At 34.9% G+C, this 10,572-nt stretch overlaps 2 pseudogenes; one reads left to right on the top strand and one right to left on the bottom strand.

The window, feature by feature from the left end:
• Nucleotides 1-3,187: 3,187 nt before the first annotated feature.
• On the top strand, nt 3,188-5,224 carry LOC113563079 (annotated as a pseudogene).
• Nucleotides 5,225-6,794: 1,570 nt separating this feature from the next.
• Nucleotides 6,795-10,187, bottom strand: LOC113563080 (annotated as a pseudogene).
• Between the last annotated feature and the right edge of the window lie 385 nt (nt 10,188-10,572).

Below are 10,572 nucleotides of genomic sequence, written 5' to 3'. Positions count from 1 at the left end.
ATTAGTTCACATAATTAAAGATTCACAAAACTTCTGAAAGTATTCCCGTTTATGTTTGCGTAGCGTAACTTTGGTTTTTGCCTCTATTTGACGAAGATGGATAAAGTTCTCATAAGAGGGTACCGATTTGAATTTCCTGAAGGCAGCCTTTCTAAAGCCAACCATCTCCTCACATTCCGGGTTCCACCATGCGGTAGATTTCCTCCCTTTATGGTTCTGATCTACATTATTACGGGGTTTACTACCTTTCTTTGTATTCCTATTAGGAGTAGCCGAAGTCACACAGTCCGAGATCAGAGCGAAAAAACTGGAATACTTGGTTTGAATATCCAAGTCAGCGTTGTATACTAGACCTAAACATAGCGGGGTGGCTTCCTCCAAGAGTCTGGAGACCTCCTTCCAGTCCGTTTTAACACTATGCAATCTATAAGATGCACAAAATCGGTTAGAAGCTGTAACTTGACCAGAGATAGATATAGAGATCGGGAAATGATCGCTACCCCAAGGGTCTTCTCCCACCTCCCAGGTGCAAGCGGATAATAAGCGAGGGTTGACAATTGTAAGGTCGATATTTGATTGCGTATTATAAAAACGAGAAAAATATGTGGGTTGATCATTATTGATCCAATACAAATCTGCCGTATCCAATGCATCAAGCAAATGCCTACCCATCGTGCATGATGAGGAGCTGCCCCATGCTACATGATGCGAGTTGAAATCTCCTGCGATTAGAAGGTCCGCCTCACCTTGAAACTGATCAAAAAATCTCGACCAGTCCTCCGTTGACACTCGAACGTCCGGAGGCTTATATAACGAAACGATATATAAAGGCTTCTTATTTAAAATTATCTGGATTCCGCAAACCTCCAATCTATCATCACAGTTATACTTAATATCTAAAGTCGTATACCTAACCGCATTACTTACTAAAATTGCGACTCCTCCTCCTCGCTGGTCAAAACGATCGCATCTGACCGTGTCGAATCCTTTAATTTTAAGAGGGTCCTGCAGCCTGCACCAGGTTTCCGCAAGGAGGATAACGGAGTAGTCCTTAGATCGAAGGCTTAGCTCAACTAGTTTCTTGCGGACGCTCTGGCAGTTCCACTGAAGGACGTTGAACATCAGGCGAGACGGGGAAAGACTCATGGAGAGATACCGCCTTAAGCAGTCTCCTGAGCAGCGGGGATATATCGTTTGAACTCGATAATGCTGTTTCAATGTTCTTCCATATTTTCAAGTCCTCCACGACCAATTTGTCGGCAAAGTGCGGAATCCTCGTCGCTGTTGCGGGCGTTACCGAAGTTCCATTTCTTGATAAAGATTGTGCGTATGACTGAGACGAATATAAAGGGTACTGAAGCGGTGGAAACTCCTTTGGATTCATATTTTGGCGACGGCCGGCATCATTTAAAACATTCTTGAGGTTATCTTCTAATGTGAGTCTGGCTGTTCGGAAGTCTACATTGTCTACAGCCATGACGCGATTAATCTCCCTTCTCTTGAAGTATTCCTTGCAGTCCTTCGAGAAGGTGCGATGATTGCAGCTACAGCTAATGCATACGGCGGGCTTTACACAAGTCACCGATTCTGGATGTTTTGCCTCTCCACAGTTGAGGCACTTGGCTGCATTACGGCAAAATTTCGTTGGATGGTTCAACTGGCCACAATTGTGGCACACTCGTAGCCTTGGAATGACAATCGACGTAGAAACTCTAATTTTCCACAGGAAGACGAATTGCGGAATTGTCGACGATCTAATTGTGACCTTGACTGATTCAGAGTCCACAAAGGATGCCGCTCCGGAGACGGGGTCCACAACTTTTCTCTTTAGTCTATAAATCTCCTTCACCGGGAGATTTGGGTTGCTATTCTTGAACTCCAACAAAAGATCCTCTTCAGAAACGCTCGTAGGAATCTCTTTAATGACAATCTGGCGATACACAAAGGCGTTAGGGATAAAAATTTCCCATTGGGCTTCCTTTAAAAATTTATTACTAAGTGCCGCATTAGCAGCCTTCTTATTGGCGAAGGTAACTGTTCACTTATTAAAACCCGATCTTTCCATCGAGATAAAGGAGACACCCGATTTGTATAGGCGCCTACCTGCGTCAACTGCTTTGACAGAATAGCGATTATCGGGATTAACTATCCTAGGTGCTTTAAGGCATACCTTGAATGGTCCAACATCGAATCTCCCGAAGGAAATAGTCTCCCTAGGACTAGACTCGCTTGTCGACCCAGTTCCAGCATTGCTTGCTGTCTCGTTGGCTTCTCCGGAGATTTTCCTTTTCATCGACTCCTTCGAAGGCATGACGTTCCTGTTATTACAATTCTTGGTGTTGAGCGAGCCGTTTCCAATTTCTGTCTTGCTTGATTTGTTCGGAGGCAGAATGTCCGTGCCGTTATAACTCCTTTTTTGCTTCATATTGCCACCGTTAGCTTCCATCTGAAAACCACGGAAGGGCGCAGTCATCTGAAGATCATCATCCAAGTAGACGCTGCCGTCCTCATCTGACGTACATTGTCCAGGAGTCCAGTCCATCGAAAGCGCCTCTCCCGCACAAGGGCGAGAGAGGTTAGTCACGTTCGTCTGCAGACTACTTTGTGGGTTATTTATATACAATGACCAGACAAAACCCCACACGCACTACGTCGAGGGGGGAGTCAAATACGATATCCGCTCCACTATTCAGAGGTCAATATTACGCAAAATTTCGCCCAAAAGCTCGACACGTGGCCGCAATCACCTTTTCAAGTCGCCATCCAAAAGGAAGTGCTTGAGGGTCTTTACAAAAGGAGAGGCCTTGGCGACGCCATCCGGCCAGCGGGTATACTTCATAGTCGTTACAACGTCGATAATAGAGGTTTCTATGTTCCTTAAGCGCGGTAAAGTTTAAAGAAAAAGGGCACGAATATGTAACAATGATAGAATTAATTACTATTACAATACTTAAAACAAAGTAGGCATGGAGGAACAAACGTAAATAATCTGTGCGCTTTAAGCGTGTTTTCCGCAGATAATACTTATAGTGAATTCGATCGCCTGCACTAGTGTACACTAGTGTACACTGAGTTCAAACTGTCCCAGTGTAACGCATTCGATCGATGCTTACTGTTTAAATGCATTGCATTCGTCGTATTCGGTATGTTGTGTAAAACTCATTCGGACACACCAGAAAAACTGAAAGAGTGCCACACGTATTACATTAGAATTTTGGCAGTGTAGTTTACTACGCAATTATAACCTCTGTTTGGCACTAACTTCTATTTGGCACTAGTGAGAAAGAAGAGGAAAATAATCATGAATTTTAACCGAATTATGTTTATAAATGAAATGTTAGAAAGTAGTAGTAGTGATGATGAAGAAGAAAATTTAGTTTTAAAGTATGTGAAAGAAGAAAGACCAAAAATAAACAATTATATGGATATTATCAATGAATATTCAGATAAAGAAGTAAGTAAATTTATATAAGTATTCTTATGATATATGTTGTAACAATTGTATATTTCTACTGCAATTGTATATAATATTTAGTTTCAGAGAAACTTTCGTTTGCAACGGAATACATATGTAAAATTGAAAGATTTATATGAAGAATCAAACTTTTGCCAAAATACTATTAATAATCACATATCACGATGTTAAATTACTGGCATTTTTATGGTAACAAAATATTACATTTTCAGAAGTACACGCACACACACAAACAAACATATACACACAGATATATATGTACTCACATAGAACAAAACATTATATAAAGTAAAGACGTCAAATAATGTCAAAGCAATATCATGTAGATATTATCTTGATGTTAAATGATTTTGTGTCTTACCTGGGTATATGTTTCTGTATAACATAGTAATAAATATATTTTACTATGTTATAAATAATAAATAAATAGAGAAAGTATATGTATTAATTAATATTTTCATTAAAGGTTTGCAGGTAATAAAAGTTCTATTAGAGATGTAGCAGGTAGATTTAATATGGCGGATTCCACATTTCATGCAGTTTGTGATAACATTATGGATTTTTTAAATAACTTAGCACGATATATAATAACATTTCCTGAGACACTTGAGGAAAAGACTGAGATTTCAAGAGAATTTGAAAATGTAAGTAAGAAACAAATATTTCCATGAATTAGGTTAACATTGCACGTTTTATTAATCATTTTTATGTTACGAATCGTACAGTCTTTAAACATTTATATAATGTTTACTTATATAATGTACGTATTTTAGAAAGCTATTTTCTTATTTAATTGTTATTCATTAAACAACTAGTAGATGCACAATTAATTGAAAAATATTGAATTATATTAAATATTGCATTAGAATTGATACATATTAATAATTCCTCTTTCTCAAACACATTTAATGTCAAATGTAATTCGCAGATATAATTTTACAGATCAATGGTTTTCCTGGGATTCTTGGGTGTATAGATGGCACTTATATTACAATACGTACACCTGCTCACAAAATAAAATCAACATATGTTAATCGACATGATATATCTTCTTTGACGTTGCAAGCAATATGTGATTCAAAGAAGAAGTTTCTTGACATTTTCACAGGACCACCTAATAAAATACATGACGCACGTGTTTTCAACCTATCTTTTATAAGTACTACATTGCCAAATATATGTGGAAATGAATAGCATATATTAGGCGATGCAGCCTATCCTCTTAAAAAATATTTCATAACTTCTTATAAAGATTACGGAAATTTGACAGAGGAGCAACGAAATTTCAATTATAAATTCTGTGTTTGTAGAGTAAAAATCGAAAATGCCTTTGGCTTATTAAAGGCACAATTCAGACAACTAATTCAATTAGACTTTCATACAATTCAACGTTGCTGTAAATCATTATAGCTTGTTGTACATTACATAATTTATGTATTCTTCATGAAGATGATCTAAATGATTTGTTTGAGGAAATAGATTAACCGTTTCAAAATATTGAATATAATTTTGAGGAATATTATAGAAATAACAATAGAGCTGCAGGTGAGGAAAAAAGAAATTTTTTGTGTCAGATATTACGTTAATTCCAATGAAGAAAAAATAATTTTTAAATAATTTTTAAGTTCAGATGTACATATATTTGTGCATATAGCTATGTTGTCTAACATATAAGGGTTAAGATTACTATTTCATTTTTGTTGAAATCTCAAAATGTTGGATAATAAAAGTTCATGTAATCGCTACAAATCTTCTATTTATATATTTTGCATTCTTTGAAACTTTAATTATAGTTGTCAATTAAACTATTAAGTTACCTTACTTCGTGTACCATGGCAAAAGCTAACAGGATAACCTACTTTATATTTTTTTGTAACATCGTACGGCGTAAGTTGAATCTGTTACGAAAACAGTCAATGTTACCGACATCGATTCGGCGACTTAGGGCGGTCGATAATGAATCGATCGCGCTAGAGTTTCGGGAGAGAGGGGGCGTTCTACTAGACCGGTTTTCCGAGTGCGCCGCGCGAATTTTCCATTGTTCGTCATTCTCTGTTCGATACGGCGTCAGTTGCTGAAAAAGAAAAGTGTGTTCTCTGCGAGCAAAGGACGAAGGGATTTAGAGAGGACAGTGGGTCCTGTGAATATCTCCTGACTATGTCAGCGAGACCCCTCCTTCGATTGCGATCCCTCAGTGCGAGGATTTTCTTGGTTATCCCTCAGTGCGAGGCGAGTTTACACGGGTGAGCTTTGCGGACACGGAAGTAAGTACAGTGAGTACTTTTCGGCCTTGATCAAGCCGAAGCCCTCTTCAGGGTATAGTGTCTCAGGTAGACACTTTTTCCACGCCCCGAGCGGCTTGCGTCAGCGAGACGCACGGTTTCAAGGTCAGTGAGACACTTACATTTCTTTAATTTGGGTCGTGTCAGCGGGACACGTTTTGCGCATACTACATTGCTCGTGTCAGCGAGACACTCTTTCTTTCACTACGATAACGTCAGTGAGGCGTTTTGGTTCTTTACTATTGCAATTTCAGAAGTGTCAGTGCGACACTCAAACATTCTATTATTTATTCGATATTAATTTTCACTACGATAACGTCAGTGAGGCGTTTTGGTTCTTTTCTATTGCGATTTCAGTGTCAGTGCGACACTCAAACATTCTATTATTTATTCGATATTAATTTTCACTACGATAACGTCAGTGAGGCGTTTTGGTTCTTTTCTATTGCGATTTCAGTGTCAGTGCGACACTCAAACATTCTATTATTTATTCGATATTAATTTTCACTACGATAACGTCAGTGAGGCGTTTTGGTTCTTTACTATTGCGATTTCAGCAGTGTTAGTGCGACACTCAACCATTCTATTATTTACTCGCTATTATTTCAAACGATTTTACTTACAGCAATTTTATTTACAGCAATATTATTTACACTGTTATTTGATTTATGTTCGGTACTTTGTCACGGCGTAACACACCAGTTTTGTTATCAAATAAGAAGCATTTTTTACAAAATAAACAGAATCGCTCTGTATTTTGTAATAAATTTTAAATAAAACGGTACTGATAGTACTTGCAATGATTTATTTATACCATAGGAATCAAACTGTAGAATACTTTTAATATTATATTATTTTATTTATGTATTGTACAGCATGTTTTTAGAACTAAATAAATAATGAATAAAGTATAGTTGTATTATTAATATATCATTAGACGTAACAATAGTATGTGTGTAAATATATTTAATAAAAATAAAACTTATTAAAGTATTATATAATACTACATATATAGATATAAATGTACAATAATAATACAAACCATATTTAATACTTATATATAGTTTCATATATTTTTATTGCACAGTATATCCTTAAATAGTAAAAAAAACCTTTATCAATGCGACATAGTATCATATAAATATTAAAATATATGTCTAACAAGAATATTTGTCAAAAAATATTAAGATGTAACAATATTGCAAGTAATATAATATGAATCATGCGCGCAACTTATATTAAATACATAGATTCGTTATACTTTAATATTTTCACATAGTTTTTGGTACACTACCTAAACAAAAACTTAATATTTTTATCTTAAGAATAAACAAAATTACAGTACAATTTTTATTTAATATCAAAGTAAAGAAAAAAGATTAAGTCTTATCACGTTTCTCTTATTTTAAACACAAATATCTCTCTAAATTATATATTACTTGTACTGTTTTATGCATGTTTAGAAATAACATAGAAGATTCGAAATATGCTATATAGAAAAAAATAGAAAAAATATGCTTTAGAACTTATCACACGTCTGAAGTATCCTTATTCTCTTTTTCAAGAAAGCTTCTTAACAATCTCATTTTCTCTTCATGTCGTTCTTGCTTTTTAGATTCTTTTTTCTTATGAATTTCAATAAGAGTTTGAAGTAAGTTACATTTAGCTTTTTTATTTTTTAATGTATTAGATGATTTAGACACATTAGTGTTTTTAACATTAAGTACAACTTTATTTGCGCTTTGTAATACTTCTGGCTCTATACTGTCATCTTTGGTAGCAATCTGTTTTAATTCATTTTCAAAATTTATTTTAGCCCTCTTCGATCCGGAAGTCGCATTATTTTTATCACAAATACGTTTTCTTCGAAGGACTGTTTTATACCGATTTTCACATTAGATATGGTTTTTGTATGCCTAAAACTGTTTCCATATCTTTCGCGATTTGCATCCACATTACCTTTTTGTTTTTAAATTTTTTCATTGGGCCGACTAATTCCAAATAATCAGCATACTTATTCAGTATAAATCTAATGGTTTCATCTGACCACTCGTCGTTTTTAGTATTTGCATGTAACTCATCATTTTCATCAAAACTTGAAGATTCTTCTGTTAAAATAGTGTTATCAGAAATTTCATGTCCAGCTTCAGACAGTTTTTTTTATCCATCATAATAATGTTTAAATCACCTATAATAATAATAATAATAATATATATATAATGTTCTGTATACATTATATTCTCCACTCACTTTTATTGATAAAAGTGTTTGTAAAATTGACTTGGAAATCATCTAATGACTAATAATAGCTACATTTAAGACACTTTTATCAATGAAAGAGAGTTGAGAAAATGACCCATTAGGATAACAAGAATAACAAAAGGTCAAAATGATGTCAATTTACGTAAATGATATCATATTGACATTATATTTATCAAATTTAACATGTTTTTATCGATATAACATCAATGACATTATTTCCGTCAAATTGACATGATCTTGATTTTTCTGTTCTCCTTAGATTGTTAATCATAGAAATTAAAAATACACGTAAAAATATTAAATATTAGATATGTTATACCTGTTTCATTCTCTACTTCACATAAAATGTGAGTTTCGTTCTCTATTACTGTGTTGTTGTCGTCTAATATAATTCTTTTGAAAATTATACTCATGTTGATATTATTTCCACCGTTTCTGTTTATGTTTACTTGTTGAACAGTTCCTTCGTTCGTTCGTAATGGCTAAATGTTTAATAGTGTTACGAATAGTATAGAATTATGAATTTGATATTGCACAGAAAGGTTAGGAGTGTCGGCTAGAATTCTGTTACACTCATACAGTTAAATGCAATGTGGACTGGATCTAGTATTGCACTCGTACAATTCAGTGCAATGTGGACTCGGCCTAGTGCTACACTCGTACAATTCAGTGCAATGTGGATTCGGCCTAGTGCTGCACTCGTATAGTTTAGTGCAACACGAGTGCAAACCGACCGAATTCACTATTAGTGTAGTACTTATGTAAACAAAATATAAAACTAAATATAGTAACGTGACTATGCCGCCCCATAAACACCGTAACTATATAAAAATTACATACATAAATATAAACATAAATTAATATAACTTTGGTATAAACACGTGCATGTACATACGTGCAAAAGACCGCTGCTGCTGCCACCTAAGAATAAAAGAACGAACTGTACAAACGACGATGATGATAACGACTTTTCTTAAAAATTTCAAGATTTGGACTTTGCAGTGCAATATCTCTACACCTACGCCACCTACACGAAAACACTTTTATTATATAATGCAAACCAAAACTATCTATTGAGCCTACTTAGAAGTTGATCGGATCAGCGGTTATTAAGATCTGATAATCTAAGGGTCTCTGAAATCGCCGCTTCGCGTAAAGATACACAGTTGGTCTCGCTTCGCGTGCACTTGGCGCGATACACTAGGGTATTTTACACTGATTGTTTAATACGCGTATTAAATAGTAAATAACTAGTGCATCCGTTTAGTCATTGGCTAATTAGCTCAAATGTACTATTTGATACGCGTATCAAACGATCGGTGTAAACTAGGCTATTACCGGTCTCTTGATACGACCTACACTGTGAGACCTCAACATGTTATGAAGACAACAAATTGTCAGTACAATGCAACGAGCATCATATCGCATAAGAGTTTTGAGTATATTAAATCTGCTGACAGAGCTTTAATTACCAAAACAGAAATATTCAGAAAAACTACAATCTTTTACAGTAATGCTTCATTTTTATTCAGCAAAAGCATATGAATATATAAGAAATAACGATCAAAGATAACAATAATAGCAATAAGCCACGCTGGATGTTGGTGCAAAAATCCTTTAATAATCAGATTGAAGTACAAACGTTTCGGTCTGCGTCAGACCATCCTCAGTGTAACAACTTAAATAAAAAATATATACATTTATGAGCTTCAATAAATAAAAAATTAAAAACAAAGGTAAATACAGTTAAATTATATAACATTATTCAAATCAAACAACATACCAACAACTCCACTCAGAAAAATTCCATACTGAATAAAATAAGGCGCAAACAAAGTTGACTTCGAAACATGTAATCTGTCATAAACAAGTAACAAATTAATAATTCGGTGTCGAAATAATATAGTTCCTTTCTTTAACAAACTCCAAGTGTACATTCGTAGCAAATTAAAAAAGTAATACATACCAAGAATACAAAGTAAGTCTTAGATCGTCTGAGAATTTACCCCAGAGAGTCTCAGGAAGATCTATTCTATTCGGAGTCACAAAGGCTAATGCTTCAATTCGTCAAAACATAACGGCCAACCGATCGCACACCCAATACAACAACCGACATGTAGGGGACAGTGGGTAAATTACGGACACTTAAAATTAAATTGAAATAAAAAAAATTAAGAAAGCTAAACAGTCTTTATTTCTTGAAAATCACACTTTAGGTATTAGACTTTAAGAAAAATATAACAAACTTTAAATATTTTCACAGGAAAATAACATTTTATCGAAAAAAGAAAACCCTTGCTGTCCGTATTTACCCAAAGCCTTTGGGGTATTAACGGACAGATGTTTAGGTAAATACGGACAGTACGGGGTAATTACAAAACAAGTTATTTATCGTTACAAAAATCACAAATGTATCTGTTTGAGGAACTGCCACCAGTGCAGTTCTCATGTGCCCATTTTAGGCATATCATACACATTATCCAGTCTTCCGTAAGAGGAGTTTCATCATACTTTTCATTGCAAAATATGCAGAAATATTCGTCTTCATCCCCT

This window comes from Ooceraea biroi, chromosome 12 (assembly GCF_003672135.1).
Source record: "Ooceraea biroi isolate clonal line C1 chromosome 12, Obir_v5.4, whole genome shotgun sequence".
NCBI lineage: Eukaryota > Metazoa > Arthropoda > Insecta > Hymenoptera > Formicidae > Ooceraea > Ooceraea biroi.
This window is presented reverse-complemented; position numbering and strand designations above follow the sequence as displayed.